This window comes from Anser anser, assembly GCF_964211835.1.
Source record: "Anser anser genome assembly, chromosome: 2".
Taxonomy (NCBI): domain Eukaryota; kingdom Metazoa; phylum Chordata; class Aves; order Anseriformes; family Anatidae; genus Anser; species Anser anser.
In genome coordinates this window covers 134,328,416-134,348,158 of record NC_139721.1, presented here as the reverse complement: position 1 = coordinate 134,348,158, position 19,743 = coordinate 134,328,416, and the positions used below count along the sequence as shown (strand labels likewise).

Below are 19,743 nucleotides of genomic sequence, written 5' to 3'. Positions count from 1 at the left end.
GAATATATACATATATATTTGTGCATGAGTAAATATACATGTGTTTATATTTAAAGATGATTCAGAACACTTTTCTAGTCTTTTCTTTTTCTTTTTTAACATCAGTATGACCTCACAAAGGAATGTCTTTGGTTTCAGTGCTTAACAATCGGTCAATGTAGACTGAATGACTAAAACAAATACCTAATCTGCTATTTATCTCTTCTGAGAAGGAAAGGAATTTAACATAATAGGAGACTCAAACAGTTCAATCAAGCAATATTTCAAGTTAATAAAATGAGTTCAGAATTTCTTTTCTACAATTTCTCACAGCCCCCCTTCCTATTAAGCATTTGTGGAGTCTAAGTTATTGTTATTATTATTATATTATACTAGGCACAACATGTCTATGAACATTAGTTAGAGTAGACGCTAATCATGCAATACTCTTCCCCTTTCCAAAAGTTATAGGAGCCACCTAGTAACCTCTTTACCCCACCCCCTCACCTCCCAAATATAAGAATCTTTGTGCAGAAAATGCACAGGAGCAGAAGTGCTAAGCATTTGGAAATGTAAGCATAGTCAAAATATATTGTTACCATCTAATAATGCTGTATCACAAGGCAGCATAAAGGCTAGCATGATGGCTTTGCAGGAGAGATTCTGATCTGAGCCCTGTGCATACCGTCTTCGTACTGCCTTCTGGTGAGATGTCTGTTTCAGGTCCCACATCCAGTTTTCAGCTCATTTCTTCTCCTGCCTTGCCAAGACCTGCATTAGGTGCATTATTTACACGTATTCTGGAAAAAAAAAAAAAAAAAGAAAAAAAAAAGAAAAAAAAAAGGACCAACCATCTCAATTTGGGCACCAAAAATTATTCAACAAAATGACATTTCCTTTTGTTAGGTGTAAGGTATGAAAACAAATCCACTGCTGTTTGTGCAGCAATCCTGTGTTGTGATAGTAAGCATCATAAAAGTGCCCATGAAGAAATTATTTCTGTGTTCAGTGAATTATTTCTGTGTTCATTGAAGATCTTCTATGTAAGAAAAATGTCTAGAGACCTCACACTAACTGCTGGCAACACAGAAGAAAAATAATATCTACCCTTACAGTGACCTTCAGGTCTCATCTTGTTGAGGTGGGGAAAAGGGGCAAAAAGATAAAAAGGTAAGGGATGAAATCTGGCCTGAGAAAGGTAGGAGTGTATGGAGTTACCTAGTGGAGTGAGCTAGGGTTGGAGTTTTCAGATGTATTATAAGTAGTGTCAGAGAATACGTAACAGGGCATGGAGTATCAGAGATCTAATGTGGCATGCAGAAGCAGCCCAAAATAACCCTGAAAGCTGCTGTCTCCCAATCAGACTGAGCCTGGCATTTCTTTCCAAGGTATAGAAAAGCTTTTGATGGCTCATAGTATGTAAGTACATACTAGTACATCTACTGACTCTATGCAATGCTATAGTTGCAGGCAGCTGTGAAGTGCAATAATGGTCCCTGCCCCAGGTTAGAATTAGCCTATATACTGAACCCACCAGGGGACTCTGGGGACAAAGCCTGTAAAATCACAGAACAAAAAAAAAAATACTTTAAAAAGCTGCACCTGACAAAGTTACCTTAAATCTGGTATTTCTTAACTCTTGACTTTCTAACCAGCAATCTTAGCATTCTTAATTACTCTTTCCTATGTGGCTTTCATAAAAAAACTGTGTTATTAGCTGTAACAAACTAAACATGGTAACACATTTTAGTTTTCCTTTAGTCAAATAAAGGCAGGTACATTGTATGTCAGTGTATGGGACTGATAAAGCACAAAGGTTAAATGCCAAGGGTTTTTCATGTTTTTATGAAAATGTTTGGTAGGGGTATAAAGTGGGAAAGACAACGATTTATTCTCCCAACACAGGCTAACACAAACACTCTCTAAATTCCTAAAATGCAAAAGTAAGCATCCAAGCATCCTGAACAAAAAAAAATAAAATAAAAAATAAAAATATATAAAAATAAAAAAATGTTTGTCTACATCTGTAAATGAAAAAGAGTAAAGAAGAGTGAAATGAGATGTGACTGCTTCTGAGCACAGGGATTTTTAGGCAATACATTCATTTTCTATAGTTGTCAGAGAAGCAAATGTTCCAGAAATATAGGAGATGAAAATTTTTCCATCATCTCTCTTGGTGAAACAAAACCTAGCTAGAAGATGGGATTCAATGAAGTCATATTTTGACAGTGTGGGCAAGGTCATACTGCTTTTCAGTTTCAATAGTCAAACTGGGCAGCTTTTCATCTCCTTTGTCCAACGGACCTAAGCACTTCTCATTCAAATTTAACTTTGAAGCTTATCATTTAAACTTATCACTGCAACTGACTGATTTGTTACTAGCAGGATGACATTTAGAGGCATCAAATTTCTAGACTACTTTGATTTACATCACATCTCCTTTCGCCTTCAGATCAACATAAACTCCTAGGTAACTCGAACAGGACTGGCCAGGTTTGGATTGGGTTTGTTTTGTTCTGTTCTATTTTGTTATGTTTTAATTCATTTCAATTTGTGATGGGCAATGCTGATGAAATAAAAACATCCATGAGAGGTTAAATTTGTAACAAATTTCTATCTCTACAGAGAATAAAGCTTTCTGACACCATTAGCACTCTGAAATTGCAATAGCTTTAAAAAAAATAATAATTTGAAATGTATTTTATGAGTAGCTTAAATACTTTTATTTGAATTTAAGCATAAAAATAAAATTTCAAGGGAAAAATGAAGGGTATAATTTATGTTTGAAGTGAAATGTTCCTGGAAATTCCACTTTAAGAAAAAATTTTAAATGTCAGTACTTAATATTTTACTTAATGTTTTGTACTTTTCCCCAAAGTCATCATTTAGCATGAAGCTAGAGCTACAACTTTCATTTGCTTTTCAAAAATGTTATGCTACGTTGTAATTTTTTTCATTAAATATGACCTGTGTAGATAAAATTTTAACAGTAAATGAATAATAAATGCCGAAACAAGACAGGGAATAACGTGTTTGGAGACTTTTAAAAATACACATAATTGATTATATATTGTTATTTTTTATTATACTTTACAAGGTACAAATTCTTGTCACAAGCTTTCATTGTGATAGGAGAGAACTGCACTCTTATTTTCCCTTTTCTCAACGGCCCTCTGGCAGCATTCCTTTTATCCTGCTGGTGACCACTGCTGCAGGGATGGTAGCTCTGCTTACTCCATGGTTTTCATGGGGGAAACCTGAGATCAGATGCATAGAATTCACATGGCATTTATGAGTTATATAAGGCAATATCATGATATTTTAACTAGCTGTAAAAATCCTCTTGCAATGGGTGTTTTTTACAAATAGATCTAAATTAACAGGTAGGTTTCTAAGCTCTATTTTTTCAGCCTCTGAAAATTTCAACTGTGAACAAAATGTACTTCAAACTTTAAAGCCATTATTGCTTATGTTTCAGTTACTTGCTCGTTTATTGAAGGACTGATTCTCCTTATTTAACTCAGGTAATTGTACTCAGAGTGAAACTGTTGAAGCATTCAAATATGGATCACTCCCATGAGCAAGGATTATGACATTCAACCTTTAGAAATTAACACACTTCTGGTCTTAGTTGTTTCCACTGTCGAAACATAAAGATAAATCCTTTTCAGAAATAAGGAAATATACTTGCCTGAAAAGAGCTATATTGTTTTAGCATGAATTTGATAGCTGTGAATAATATTCATTCTCACAGGCAATGCTAGAAACAGTGCATGCTTCACTAGGCCTGCTGCAGTATCAAAGGTGATTTAAATAGGATCACCCAGCAGCTGATAACCTCATGGGTGAGATTAGCAGCTGTTAAACCTGCAACTGATACCCAAACTGTGCTTTCTTTCTCTGCCCTTAGAATCAAAACGGCTCATTTTTTCCCCAAATCAGAAAAGGCAAAGAAAACATGCTGTCTTATTCTCTTCCTTCCAGATAACTTTTTCACAGTGTGAAAAGATGCTTATACAAATGCAAATAAAGACAGAACTATTACAGCATTCACCCAGGAAATAGTGCATGGCATTGAATTAGAGATTTCAAAAGAATGATGACAATGCATATGCCTAAAACAGGGAAGACTAAATATTATTTGCTATGCACATTTTCCTAGACAATAAGGTGGCAACTTTATTTAGGTCAGGAAAGAGCAAAAGTGTGGGTAGGACATATGCAGTCTCTGAGATCAAGTACAACCTGCAGATGGACAATTTGTATCTGAAGATAAAGTCTAAGTCAAGAATTTCCCTTGATGCATTCCAAAAACAGAATACAGGCTATCATTGAAAACAAACATCACACATACAGCTAGCAAGTTTTATGTCTTAAAGCAGCATTTTCTGGTTAAATTTTCTTTTCGTTTTGGAAAGCAGATGAATTATTATTCTCAAACAAACACAATGTTTTAATAGCCACTCCACCAGATTTTCTGTATCGAGTCAGCCCTTAATAAACATGAAATATCTAGATTTTCCCAGATATAAAATGTGGAACAAACAAATTCCTTATCTGAAGTACCTGGAGTATCTAGGAACCTCTAAATACCTAACAGAGCCCTGGTCATTGGCCTGCATCCTGCCTGTTTCAGACTCATGTCCTCCTACATCCCAGTACTAAATGGAGGCAGAGGAAATACTGATTTTAACAGTAATAATGAAAGGTCTCTTTGTCTTGCTTTGTTTTTTTAAGCTTTGGGCATTTAACGAAAATGAGTTATTTAACTTGGAAGAGAAATGTGTTGGTCATTAATATCTACCACTACTGTCGGTTCTAGATTGATATGTTTGTACTCACACAGAAATAAATTAGGGCCATTGCTTTAGCTTTGGTCAGCAGGCTCCTACAATTTTATTCATAGTTTGATATTTACAGATTTTAAAATTACCATCCAAGTGTGACAACATTTCTCTACGTCTTTAAGTTATAACTGGGAAGAGAAAACAGTTTCCCATCCAGGTTACTCTCAGACCTTCCTGAATAGTCACGAGAGGTTTGTCTCAGTGATGTTGAGCCAGAGTAACAGCTCCCATGCCAATTCTCATCTTTCTGGCTGCACAGATGGAGTGAAAGGACTTCCCTGAGGGTTTTTGGCAGCTAAAACAATCAGATCACCTAACGGCTGGTCTAATTTTTATAAAAGGCTGTTATCTCCTCCAAACTATAATCACCCATTCTAAATACCTCTGATTATTTCTTAACAAATAATCAGTGAATATCATTTGCACCATTTCAATGCAATATATTAAATATTGTAGCAGTAGAGTGGGTAGCACCACCTCTATTTACTACTACCTACCTTCCCTTGCAAGATCTGATTTTCATTTATTTGGAGACAGAGAAATAGGGCAACAAAAATACAGGTTTTTCTTTTTTCTTAATTTAGCAGCTAGAACAAAAATAAATAAATAAATAAATATAGAGCAGAAAACTATGGATCTGGCAGGGACAGAGCTACAGCTACTTAAAGTCAGCACTGCACTGTGTATTTCAGGGGGGCTATGCTGATTTATGCCAGCTGAGAATTTGGCCTGACTCAAAAGGCTGGATAATCAAAGATGTCAGTCTACTTTGGAAGCATTCTTTAAATGGTAGCTCATGTAATCTAAGGGGACTTAGAAGAGCTTTCATTCAACACCCTCATCTATATAGGCTCTTACCACCTGATGAATAATCACTGCAGATATGCTTTTCACAACATTTCCAGCACTTCTCAAAAAGAAGCCATACACCCCCTCTCACAGTGTACCAAGGGAACAGGAAATATTCTTTGAATCTGAAAAGACAGACTAAGCAAGCTGACTATATAATATTAAATGTCTGTTTTGTTTATTTGTATAAAATGAATGAGGAGCAATAAATCCCAATCATCAACAATGCTTTAGAACTTAATTCACCTCTGTATTACTTCAGCTGTGTTTCAATATTCTTCCACTGACTTTACAGAAAATATACATCAACCATAACGGAAGACTAGAACACTCTTTATTAATATCCTCTATTATCTACCATCTTTATTGTTTATATACTTACTGAGTTTTCATCCATATTATTAACTTCTGTTTTATTATGTACATAAAGAAGCAGACATATACTGTGCCCTTGTGTGGGTCTTTACATGTGCTCAAGTATATATACACTATCTATGTACACATACTGCAATAGGTTCACTGTGAGCACTGGCTCTTATCAGATAATTGCTCAAGTGTAAACTGTTTCCCATGTCATATTTTAGCAGGCTGCTAAGTATATTTAACAGGCTCTGAAGCTGCCTATTTTCAGTCCCACATTGTGAGTCCATAATGCAGCCCATTTTTTTTTTTTGTACTTAGTGCTTTGTATTATGTGTTGCAAATAAGTATTTAATTTGTACTTCAGTTAACAGGCATTTATTGTACAGTAAGAATCAAATGACTGCTACAAGGATCCTTTTTATGATTTGATCCATTCACAAGAAAATTCAGCTGCTATCATAATATCCTCAAAATTGCATCAACAATACATATAAGATTAATATATTATTAGCAATGAAATGTGGGTCTCTAACTGACACGAAACAAGATGTATAGAGAATTAGCTTTCAATTGTCATACTTCTTTGATGTCAGAAAGTATTTAAATTAATTTATTATTTCATTAATTAATTCAAATCAGATTGATTTTCTTGGTTTTGTTATATGACAACCAAATCGCTAAGGAAGGCTTTTAGCTTTACAGTGTGCGTAATGGAAGCATAGCTATACCCGCAATATTTATGTATCTCAACTCAGTAGTTTTGGATTGTGATTTATATTTCTGGCATCTAAAACACACACACACATATGCACAGCATACTACATTTGACTTCAAAAAACGTATAGGGCTTCTATAAAACCAATGCAAAATGTAGTGAAATAGTTAAATATTTAAAATACTCACCAATATCGTTTGTCCAGCCAGCGATTTAGTTTCACTGATGCTGCACAACTGGGGGAAGAGTAGTGATAGTCTGTGGCTGCTGAAGTAGAAAACTTTGAGACAGGACAAAGCTTGAGAGAATAGTGGTTTTTGAAACAGCATTAAGAAAATAGTATCAGTATTTGTTTTGTTTATGTCAGCCTACCAAGCATTAAGATTAAGGTTTAGGCTCTAGCTGACCTTGACAAAATAATTAGACTGAAGCCCAACAGAAGCACAAAAAGCAAATGAACAAGCATTCTCTGCTCAAAAACAAACATTTTCTGCTTTCTCACATACAAAGCTTATTTTCCAGAGTGAAAATCCATTCCTGTGCCAACTCGTCACCTTAGCTTTTCTCATGCATCCCCTCAAATGCAGAGGCTTCACAGGCTGTCATAAAGGTCAGAATACATGAGCTATTTCCTTTGGCAATCTTGAGAGCAAAATCCAAAATCAGTTTTCAAATCAACAAGCCATATTTTGTGGCCCAACCAATGTGAGAATGTAACAGATGAGAACTGAATTTCTCAGCCTAGTGTCAGAAAAGAACAGGAAAAAAATATATATAAAGAATTAAGAGAACATAAGTCTCTCCTTCGTAGCTCAGAAAGACACCATCTCTATACCAGTATGAATTTCCAGCTAATTTAAGAGGCAGACCTAGAAGCTGGGTGCTGCAGCTACTGAACCATTAAGTCAAGGACCGAATAACATTTGGAAAACCTGTACCAAAAATGTGCAGTTGACCAGAGGCTGATGGAAAGTTTAAGCTGATAATTGTTTAATATAATCATCTTATACAGTTGAAGTACAACATGATAACTAATAAACATTGACTTTGTTAGGCATACTTAGCAGCATACAGTGATGTACCTTCTTTAGCCGTGTCCTGAACTGTCAGGACACAAGCCAGCCCATGCTTGGAAGAAGTGGAATGCATTGGTGAGCACTGTACCTACTGTAGTTCCTGCAACTCAGTCACAAAACTGGCTCACCTCCTGTCAGCTCAACAAAAAATGACCTGGTAACCAGCATACATAGCCTCTCACCTTGTTTACATGTCTTCCCAGGCTACATTAATCATATTACTCAATTCTGCAGGCAGCTAATCCTTTGTAATACCTCATATTTCAGTCAGTGCTAGACACAAAGAAATTTGTCTTACACTGTATCCTCTTTGTTAATCAAAATGAAGAAAGGCAATAAAGCATTTTCTATATATTGAAATAACATCAAAGAAATTGAAGACTTTTGTACTAGTTACAAGGAAATACACAGCTTTGGCTTTTTGTCCTTTGTCCAACACCTGGTAAAACAGAGGCCTGACTAGGGGATGTGACTCCCAGACACCATCGTTGTTCCAATAACAGATAATCATTCCAGCTTTCAGCACTGACTTTGTCTTATTTGCAAATCTTTTCCTGTTCCAGTACAAAGTTAAAACCTTTACTAGGTGTGGCAAAGAACTTCTGTCTCTTATCTACTATTTGAGCTAGTACAGTCATGGTCGTGATGACTCTTCATCTGCCCAAGAAAGGAGAGAGGGAGGAAGAAGCCCTCCTATGTTCAGATCTCACCCCATCATGGATTTACAATGTACCAAGGGCTGTAAGACAAGGAACTGAAATGACAGGTCTCCAAAAACTAGGAACAGTCTGCATATAACCTATGAAATTTCAAAGTCAACTTTCGTATCTTTTATCTAGCATGATCAGAATGCTAGTCTGAGACTCAAAAGTTACCCTGACACATCCAGGAGAGTTTCTTACCTCACTTCAGGTCTGTTTAAAGTTATTGAAAATGGGATTTATGTAGGTCTTTACTCAACAACTTCATAATATGCTTTATGACAATGATTGTTAAAGTTCTTCAAAGTGAACTAAACCTTGCAATAAGAGCTAAGCAAAAAGTTCTGTTAAAGCTGCAGGTGGCAAAATTATCTAAATCACCCAGGCTTTATTTTAATAGGAACCTTTAAAGGCAGCTTTTGTTATTTTCCAAGGTTTCTTAAAAGGTGTTTTAATAAACACTTTTCTGTTGTTGTGAATCTTTTCATCCACCATCTTGTAGGCTTTATCAACTCTAAGTTATCTCAAAAATCTTCATTAAGCCTCACGCTGATTATTTCTAGCTTGGACCTCTCTTTCCCATTTGGCGTTTTTAATCGTTGGTTCCACACAGACTAGCTTTGAGGATTGTTTTGTTTTTCTCTATTTTGGGTCACACCAGGGCTACTTCTGTGAAATTCAATTAGAACCTTATAACAGTTCTCTGAAATTTCATCACTTCAAAAAAAAAAAAAAAAAGACACTGAGATCTTGAAAAAAGAACTCTGTGACTGCCAGAAGGGTTTATTAGCACCTTGTCAGAAAAAAAAAATGTGTTTGTTTTTGGTAGATCAATCTAATCCACTTCAAATGACAAGTCCTTGAGCTCTGAATACTGTGGACCTAATATTCAGATTTTATTAAAAAAAAAAAAAAAGGCAGCACTCCATCTTAGTGTGAAAGCCTACAGAATCAGCTGGCTCTTAACTCCAAAATTATTACTTCAGAACATTTACTTTTACCTTCAACTTTAGTTGAAGACCTGTTATCAGAATATTTGTTTTGTCACCCTGATCTGGACCACCAGAACATCCATTAAGGCTTGGCAATCTTTATTTTTTTTCAAGTCATCATTTCCCAAGGATGTCTTTCCAACCTACAGGAACCACTAACTGATCTGACAAATTTATGACATTTGCTTTAGGGAACTTTGCAATACAGTAATTATATCAATGTCATTTAAGATTAAGTCAGAAACTGAAGTCTCACATCACATCTGTAAAAAACATCTACACTGGGAGATTGCAGTGATGTTAGTAATTACAACACTGGAAATTTCTCCTGTATAGGTATGCTGCTATAGAGCAGGTCATCTCAAGATTTTTTTCTAGGCCCGAAAACTGTCAAAGATGGAAAAAAGGAGATTTGTGTAAAAGAAGTCCAAAAAGGCTTCAACGGGCTAAATTAGTTGTGAGAAAAACTGAGTACAGTTTAGGTCAGAAAATGTAATCTATTCATGGGTAAGTTTCAGAAGAAAAAGAGGTAAATATGAAGATTTTATCGTTTGGGATGAATCTTTGAGATGTATTTGGGGTAACTGTACCTTTGCTCCGTTAACTGTGACACATAAACAGTTTCAGCAAACAAGATCAGGTTGTCTTAATATCCGTTAAGGCATTCATTTGTGAATTCATTTTCCTGAACATTAGAGCAGCATTGAACCTGAGTAGCCTTATAACCCAACTATTCTGCAGAATGCCTTACATCTTGTCACTTATCTGCTTTATGTACACCATTAAACTAACAAAAGAAAGAGAATCTCAACCCAATGGTTACTGTATTCTGTAAAAATGGAGACCTGAACTACACTGTTTATTAAGTACACACATACAAGGAAGGAAGGAAGGAAGGAAGGAAGGAAGGAAGGAAGGAAGGAAGGAAGAGAAAGAGAGAGAGAGAGAGAGAGAGAGAAAGAAAGAAAGAAAGAAAGAAAGAGAGAGAGAGAGAAAGAGAGAAAGAAAAGAATTCCAAGAGGATTAACAAGCACCTCCTACATGAACATTGCTTTGAAACTGTGTTAGGTTAATAAGGAAAAAAAATAAAATAAAGCAAAATAAAGTAAAGTAAAGCAAAGTAAAGTAAAGCAAAGTAAAGTAATAAAATAAAATAAAATAAAACAAAACAAAACAAAATAAAACAAAATAAAATAAAATAAAATAAAATAAAATAAAACAAAACAAAACAAAATAAAATATATAATAAAACACTAAGAAGCGTTTGGACTGTGCACTTAGTCACATGGTCTGAATTTTTGGGTAGACCTGTGTGGTGCCAGGAGTTGGACTCGATGATCCTTGTGGGTCCCTTCCAACTCGGGATATTCTATGATTCTAATAAAAAACGCTTTCAATAAATTGTCAATTTGAATGAGAGGAAACACTGTCAGAAATTTCCCAAGCAATTCTATCTTCTGAACTGGATATAACTATATCATTGTATAATTACACTGTAATCCAATCCATTTCCATCCAGCATATGGTTAGTATTTCCAGCAATATTCTAAGAGCCCGCCACTTCCAATAAAGTATGTTTTACTAGATATACCCAGGCCCAACCATTTGAACCCTAAATGTCTAATAAAATCAATAGTAGCTTATTGCTTCTTAAAAACTCAGTGCCTTGATGCTCTGGATTAAATTCTCTCATGATCTACCCACAAAAGGGTAAACTGGTAGCAGAGAAAGATTAAACTAAAAAAGCTGTCTCCTGGGGCCACTCTTCTTATCATTAATCTACACACTTTCAACTTAAAATTGTCAAATTCCCTGTTGTGTAGAAAGGAACTTTGTAAAGAATCTGTGAACAGATTACTACATTAAATATCTAGAACTATTCTAGAGGACTCAGTTGAAGGAAAAGAATGCAGTCTTCATTGAATAGGGCACTAGAGTCTTTCTGTTTGCGGATCTCTTTTTCAGCATTTTCTATTCCAGTTGAAGTATGTTCAGTTTTTTTATTATTATTGCTTTCCTGTGTGTTTTTATCACTGATCGCTTTAAATTGTATTTGTTTCCTAGGTACAGTGAATACAATATGAATTGTTTACACATTCACTGTTCAGATTATCATTACTTTCCTTCTCACCTTAATATCATCACAAATATCATACCTTACTTGGTAACTTGATGTTGATTTAATGACTTGACTGGCTCATGACAATAATGCCTCTTAACTTCCAAACTGTTTAATGTATTTGTTTTTAAGAGTAACTGAGATCTCAAATGTCTGTGCAAGCAAATTAGAATCAACACAATAAATTTACTGGTAAAAGATGATTACAGGAGTTTGAATGCCAAATTAATGAACAATCTAAAGATTTGATGTAGCTCCCAAATTATAAATTGTTTCTTCAAGCAGCTGAAAATTAATATTATGTAGCTGTTGTTTTTTAGTTTATACATTTATATGGCTTCAACTGGAAATTCATAAAATAATCCCAAACCTCTCATTCAATTTCCAAAATGCATATTGAAAACCTGTCAATTTAATTAAATAGCTTTGTGAAGACAGTGACCTGGATAGAAAAATTGTTCTGACATTTTAGCCAAAATAGCCAAACTGACTGGCATCCTGGCTGATGGTAATGTGAGAAACTAAGTTGTGTTTTTGCAGTAGAGAACTAATTTTCTGTATTCAAAGGTAGTTGTGTAGTCATAATAAGGAGAAATGCTAAGTAGAAAAGTGGACAGTAGAAGGCCTCACTGTTCCAAAATAAGGTAGAAGCTTGAGAAAAACAGGATGCGCAGTGTGAGAACAGTAAAACAAAGATCACAAGTTCTCAAAACATAAGAAAGGAGAAATTAAAGGGTTGAAAAAAAAGAAAAATTGTACATATATGGTATAGAGGAGCATCGAGTAGCTTGTGAACCTGTAGTACTCAGCCAATGAGGAAACAGGGGAGGTGATCAGGCATCAGGTAATAGGAAATAAAAGGTTATGATTTGTTTACTAAAATGCACTCCAAATTGACAGGACGCCCGCCATTGCAATCGAGAATAAAATAGCTTCACAGAGGATCCTGTCTGAAGAAAATTATTTGAGATTTTTCTCACAGTAATAGAAATTGTTTCAGTTCCTGGATTGAGGTTGCCATGCATAACTGTCGTAACTGCCCACTGTTCAGTTTGAACATCACCTCTTTTGACCAACTTTCAAATACAGATATCTTGATGTCTCCCATTGCCCCAGCAAGAATTCAACATAAACAAATTAATGATATAATAGAAAAATTAATTTGTCATGAAACTAAAGTGAACATGTATAGGCAGTACTCCATACACCTTTAAAGTTCGTATATTTATGACATGATGAGAATGTTTTGTTTCCCAAATTAGACTTTAAGATTCTCCTACTTAATGGAAATTCTTCAGTGAATTCAAGATAATCAAGTATACATGCTTAATGAGTTCAGGAAAAATTCTAACAGTGACAAGGAGACTCACATGCTTAAAATTAAGTGAATGAATAAGATCAGATAGTTATTTAAAAAGTCATGTTCAAATATAAGAATGTAACTCCCAGGTACATGTTATTTTTTCTTCTGTTTGTACATACCTTGGATTTCATTGTAAGCACATTTCTAAGTTCTGTGTTACAGATAAAGAGGAGAACTCTTCTGACTGTTTTCTTATTTTCCTGTCATTGTGTCATTTCTGTCATTGTGTCCAAAAAGTCCTTGTCCGACAAATGGGCCATAGACTGCTAAAATATCAGTATTTTATTGTAATTGATTATTTCTGTTTTGCAATATAATGCTCACCACCAAAAAGTTCACATCTCCCATTGAGAGGCAATTTTGTCTTGCAATTAGTTTGTCCTACAAAAAAAATAACACTATTATGACTATTTCATAGCGGGGAAAAAAACACACACACACAAAAAAAAATTAAACATTTTAGATACAGGGCAAGTATTGTGAAAAATTGGCCACGTATTTCCACCATGCCTGTTGGCTCCATCTTGGCTAGCCCGGGAGGTCAGCATACAGGGGAAACTAAGCCTGTCTGCAGTCACCATATAGATATGCCAAAGTATTTTTCTGAGTTAACAGCCTGAAAGACAGACACAGGATTATCAAAAAGGGCATCAACACAACAGGCATGCATCAATTAAAAATTAGTGTATACTATTAACACTCATTGATTCTTGGGCAGGCTTTCTTAGCTTGCCTTCCTATTCAATGACTACTATGTAAATAATGCTACAGTGTCATGAGTTGGACTTTGAATGGTGAGAACATACGGAAAAAGACAATATAAGAAAAAGAAAGAACACAGAATTGTAAAGAAGTTAAAGACAGAGAAAAACAGTATGTGATCCTATTGTGGAATTATTTATTTAGAATGCTTGTGAGCAAGTCTGAGCCATCTGTATTCAGATAATCCAAATTATGAGAAAAGTCAGGGAAACAAAGATGACTGAAACATTTTAATGCAGAGCTACTTGCAAACCATTTTCCAATTCCAGAAAAATCTCCTCTCCCTGAGCCTTGAGTCTGCCATTATTAAAAACAATGCACACACACACACAAAAAAAAAAAAAAGCAAAATTTTTTTTAAGGTTCCCTGCAAATCTGTATAAAAAGGGCAAAATTCTTCAGTCTACAAAAAAAATCAGAGTTGTGTGTTCTCGCTTACTGAATCAGCAAATAAGTCATTTGCAACAGAAGGCAAAACAGCAAAAAAAAATACTCAAAATTACAAAAATAACTATATACATAATATAAGCATATTTGGGGAGCTAAATTCTATTTCAGGAGTATATGATATAGAAGATTTGAGTTTTAGACCTTGTTGTGGTTTAACCCGGCTGGCAGCTAAACACCACACAGCCGTTCGCTCACCCTCCCCCCTCCCTCTCTGGGATGGGGGAGAGAAACGGGAAAGTGAAGCCTGTGAGTTGAGATAAAGACAGTTTATTAAGACAGGAAAATAATAATAACAATAATAATAATAATAGTGATAATGGTAATAGTATTAACAATAATAATGTGTAAGAAAACAAGTGATGCACAATGCAATTGCTCACCACCCGCTGACCGATGCCCAGCCTATCCCCGAGCAGCCGGCCCCCCCACCCCGGCCAGCCACCCCTATATATTGTTTAGCATGACGTCAGATGGTATGGAATACCCCTTTGGCCAGTTTGGGTCAGCTGTCCTGGGTCTGTCCCCTCCCAGCTCCTGCTGCACCCCCAGCCTGCTCGCTGGCAGGACAGAGCAAGAAGCCGAAAAGTCCTTGGCCTGGTGTAAACACTGCTCTGCAACAATTAAAACATCAGCATGTTATCAGCGCTCTTCTCATCCTAATCCAAAACATAACACCCTACCAGCTACTATGAGCTACTTAACTCTGTCCTAACTGGAACCAGGACAGACCTAAATCTTATCCCTCCTTGGCAACTGAACTAATGTAACTGAATTAGTCTACCCGAAAAATAATTTCTCCCTGTGCTGTTCTAGCTAAGTATTAAGATCCATGTACGTATAGAGAACTTGTAATGTTTTAATGACATAAATAAACCTTCCTAGTTACATCAAACAAGTGAAAATGAAGAGCTAAAGATTTTCCATACTGTCTCCAACACATTCTGCTATAACAGACTATAGAAATTCATAATCTAGTTTTGGATTCTGGAACTGTTGTGGGTTGGTCCCACCTAGCAGCTAAGCACCCACAGAGCCATGAACTCATTCCCCTTCCCCAGCAGGACAGGGGAGAAATTAGGAAGCACAAGAATGAGAAAACTCATGGGTCAAAATCTATCACTGTCACAGGAAAAAAAAAAAAAAAGTCTGGGGGACCTTAATTTAAAACATATAATTACTAATTTGGGTATTGTGAAACAAACATAATAAATATTTAAACAATTAGGGAAAACACCTTTCGTCTCCCTTTCAATGGCTCAGCTTCCCTCCAGACACCTCTTTCCTCCCTGCTTGCTCATCTTCTCCTGACATCTCCAGATGCCACTGACATCTCTCCCCACGGCAAAAGAATCAGCATGGTCTTCAACGTGTGGTGCAAAGGAAATGGCACAAAAGTAACATGAAGTTGGCATGTCACAACCACCTCCCACTGCAAAGTACACGGAATGAGAGGCCAAAATGAAGTGATGGTGGTTCTTTTAACGTACAGGACCTTCAACCCATTTCTTCCAGGAAGGCATGACAAAGATCCCTCCCACCAAATATCTGCTTGCTTGCATGAAGCTCCTTAACCATTCTGGAACCCTTGAAAGGAAGAAACTAAAATTGGTCCTGACAGTGAGGTTCCATGTATACATTGCTCCATTAATCTTGGTCTGCTATCACTCTGGCAAATAAATCTCTGCAGTCAGTCACTGCTTCTCAGAACGAATGAATTCATAAAGTTTCCTTCATATCTCTAAAGGGTGTTCTATTGATGACATTCTAAAGATTTATTCAGATGATGACATGTCCACCCAACTATCTGTTTGTTGTGTGTTTTTGTTTGTTTGTTTGTTTGTTTGTTTTCAGGAAAATAGGAAAAATAACTCAATAGCTATGAACTTCAGGGTTGGCCAAATTCAAATTGAAAGCAAACTGAAAGCAAAATGAGATGCATAAATATATATATATATATATATATATATATAACAAGAGTACAAATCCTTATGAAAAATTTTGGTACTTGCTAAATCTTACTCTTTAAACACAATGCACAACTTTTTATCTTTATTTACATGGAAATAAATATATATCACAATTTTAGGCATCTAGTTAAATACATTCTTATATTGTATTATTATATGGTAATAATCCAGAATGTACTTTTGCATATTGCAAAGGGTGTAAATCATAACACCACTGGAGAGTCTGAAAACAAGTGACTACTGCAGAGCGAATATCAGGAAGAATTCTCGCTAAATCCACAACTGTTCTTGAAGCTTTGAACAACACAGGCTGCAAGTAGGATTCCTACCCCTTTTTTGCTTTCCTTTTCATTTCTTTGATTTTTCTTTGGGGTAGATGCTGCCATAATACTTACATCAGACAGTGACTTCAGTCCTCAGGCACTGTGACTGAGTCCCACTTAAGTTATGCACGGATATGGAAATGTTCTCTCTTTCGTACATGCACACTGGTTAATCTTTACCTATTTCAAAATGCACTCAGCATACTGCATGGTTGGATCCCATGCACAGCTAGAATTTATGCAAAATGTCAAGTTTAATATAGCTGGAAATGTATTTCAAGCATATATTTTCATTATTCAATCTCTAAAATGTGTACTTGGGAAATATGTATTTTCCTACACAAAATACTACTACAAAACACTTTCATTACAGCTTAGTCACAGAAGTATGTACTTCTATATGGTGCATTGCAGTGCTACTGACTATTGACTCCCCACATCCAACTTTAGTGCCTTTGACAGAGACATGCCAATCAGCACGAACTTGGGTGAAGCCTGAGACAATATTTCTGTGTGTGGAATAAAGGAAAGTACACATTTTAGACATTTCATCATAACATGTTTAAAACTTTATGATATTCTCTTCCTTTATCTTATCATGTTTATCTTAATATTAATATCCTTGCTCCTAAATGAGAATAGCATAATTCTGTATAAATTGGATTGATTTTTCCCATTCCCATTAAATTAACCAATATTAAGCAATCATAATCAAAATTTACAGCAGAAATATAGCTCTCAGCACATGAGAAGCTGGCTGCAGACTTCTGAATCAGCAAAAGACTTCAGGTAGTCTTTTGGTACAGCACCATAATCTCTGCCAGTTGGCCATTACTTCTAGTGGCATTTCCCATTACTGACATGATGTTTACCCTTCAGATCAAAGAATATGCTTTTAAGTTTATATCTGCTTGCTTTCAGAGTGAGAAAGTAAAAAAAGTGATCAATTTTAGACTAAGTAGAGCATTAAAACTATTACTTCACAGTCCAAAAACTCTGAGCCAACAAAAACAAAAGTATGGTTCTTCAGGTGGACCTCCTGTGATTGCTGATCAATGCAAACAGAAACCAAGCTTCTGGTATAATTAGTAAGATACTGATTATTAATGTTGTCCGAGTTGAAAACACTATGAAGGAGCTACTCCATTCATCTCTGGGGTGAAGCCATTCTCGGAGCAGAATACAGTGGCTATTATATGTTCAACAGCATAGTACAGCGGCCTTTCAAGGGGAGATTACCTAGCTGCAAAACACATGATTAAATAGCATACAATGCAGCTATACAAGCTGAAATCTGTCCAGGACAATAATAACTCCCACACTTTTCTTGCAAAGAGTACCCTGGGATCTTTAAAGACCCAAAGTGGCTTTGTCCTTGGTTCTATCTCTCAAAAGCCCTTCAGGTGTTACTTTAGAATCCTGCACCCCAGATATCCCACTGAAGTGAAGAGCTAAAGGAAAACAAAAAGGGCAAAATGTCAATAGTATGTATTGTTTAGTTTAAACAATCCCCAAAAGCTCAAGAAACATGTCTTTTTAATGAGAAACAACAATCTGTGGCCAGCTGTTCCACATCGTTATGAACACGTTAGCTCCAGCAAGATGTACAAATGGGGACTATAAACACAGTACATTGAAAATAAGGCCTGCATGGATAATCGTACCTATTAATATAAATGGCACTGAGAAGAGGCAGACCGAGCTCATACACTGACTGACAATTTAGAGCAAAACACACTGTTTTTCTTCGCTATCTCAATAAGAAATTAGATGTAACATGGGTCCAACAACAAGTGAGCCCCTTTAATGTGTTTATTAAATGTGAATTGAAATGCTGAGTGGAAACATGGTACTGCATATGAATGTGATGGCCTCTCTTTTGAGTTCTTTTACACCATTAAACTCTACGCACAATAGGATCATGCATTGGACTTATTTTCAAAACGCAGCATAAGTGGGGATTTATGCAGCTTTTCTGAAGGCTATTATGAAAAACACAAAGTGCAGAGAAAGAGCTAAGTTTATCACAACCTACAGAACACTGTCGACTTCCTTAATAATGACAGGGAGTTAGCCAGTGCTCATAGAGTTCTAGAAGGTATTTCAACATTTTCAGTCCTGTGATTAAAGAGTGTCTACTGAAAATGTTAATTTTCCTGACGATAAATATTTAAAATTTCTCTGTCAGCTAAACAACCGAAGAAAAAATCAAGATCCATGAGCTTTCCATAGAAATTTGCTCCATTGGGTTTCTTTTTATTTTAAGTATGTCCATAATAAACTGAAAAAAAAAAAAAAAAGGAAAAAAAAAAGAGAAAATCAAATTCTCTGTCTAAGCTATTTTTCCATAGAGGTGCATTAATGCAAATTAGACAGAATGACTTTTCCCAGTTATAATTGGGCTGAAATGAGGTGGAAGGAACAGAAAGACAATTAACGTTAGGGATTTTTTCTTTCTTTTCTTCTTCTCTCTTTTTTTTTCTTTTTCTTTTTCTTTTTTTATCTCCAGCAGGAGTAGGTTTAATGCTTGATGGTAGTAGGCTGTCAGTGCTGCCAGGCAAAATTATTCTGAGACCTTCAAGGGGCTTTGTTTATCACATTTTTCAATTAACCTCTGCATTTTAACTTCATCATAATGCCTGTGCCAATTCACACCAAAGAACAAATAAAAATCCCCATTTCCTGTCATTATTTCTTTGCTTCATAAAATCAAGGGACTTGGATTTTTTCCCTTTCTCTCTCATTTAATACAGGGAGGAAAAGGGTGTAAATTTCAGATCAGAGGAAACAACCAGAAGTGCCAAAGTGTTTAATATAAATTACATTTCTACATTAAAAAGTCTGTTTTTCTTTCCTTTTCTACTTATGAAGTGAGAAAAATGTTTTCTTTTAAAAGTTTTACAGTTTGACATGGGGCACTTGAAGTAGATAGCCAAGGTTCAATATTATAATGTTTGACTTTTAGGAATGCAGTCACAAAGAGAAATTCATAATTTCATAACTTTAAACCCCTTTGTATGGTAAGAGAAGCACCAGATGCCTAAGAATTCCACCGCTAAGAATTCACAGTAGCCATAATGTTAAGCAACCTTAGCTAAGCAAGCTTAGGTATAAGGTATTACTGAAATCTTATAGCTGTAACTCGGATACGTTTAACTACATGAAATAATCCTCCTCTTGTCCACTTTGCCATTTTCTCTGCCTCTTCTCTCCAAACTGCTGCTGAGCTTCTGGGTC

The 19,743-nt window shown here is 35.7% G+C and overlaps 2 long non-coding RNA genes across 2 annotated transcripts in view; both read right to left on the bottom strand.

The window, feature by feature from the left end:
* LOC310894344 overlaps window positions 1–19,743 on the bottom strand; it is a 38,942-nt gene that overhangs the window by 9,791 nt on the left and 9,408 nt on the right. The gene's annotated exons all lie outside the window — the stretch shown is intronic.
* LOC310894343 lies at window positions 789–19,738 on the bottom strand. The gene is made up of 3 exons (XR_014579825.1): window positions 6,942–19,738; window positions 3,671–5,413; window positions 789–3,236 (listed from the first exon to the last, which is right to left on the bottom strand). It is a non-coding gene; the product is annotated as an uncharacterized lncRNA (long non-coding RNA).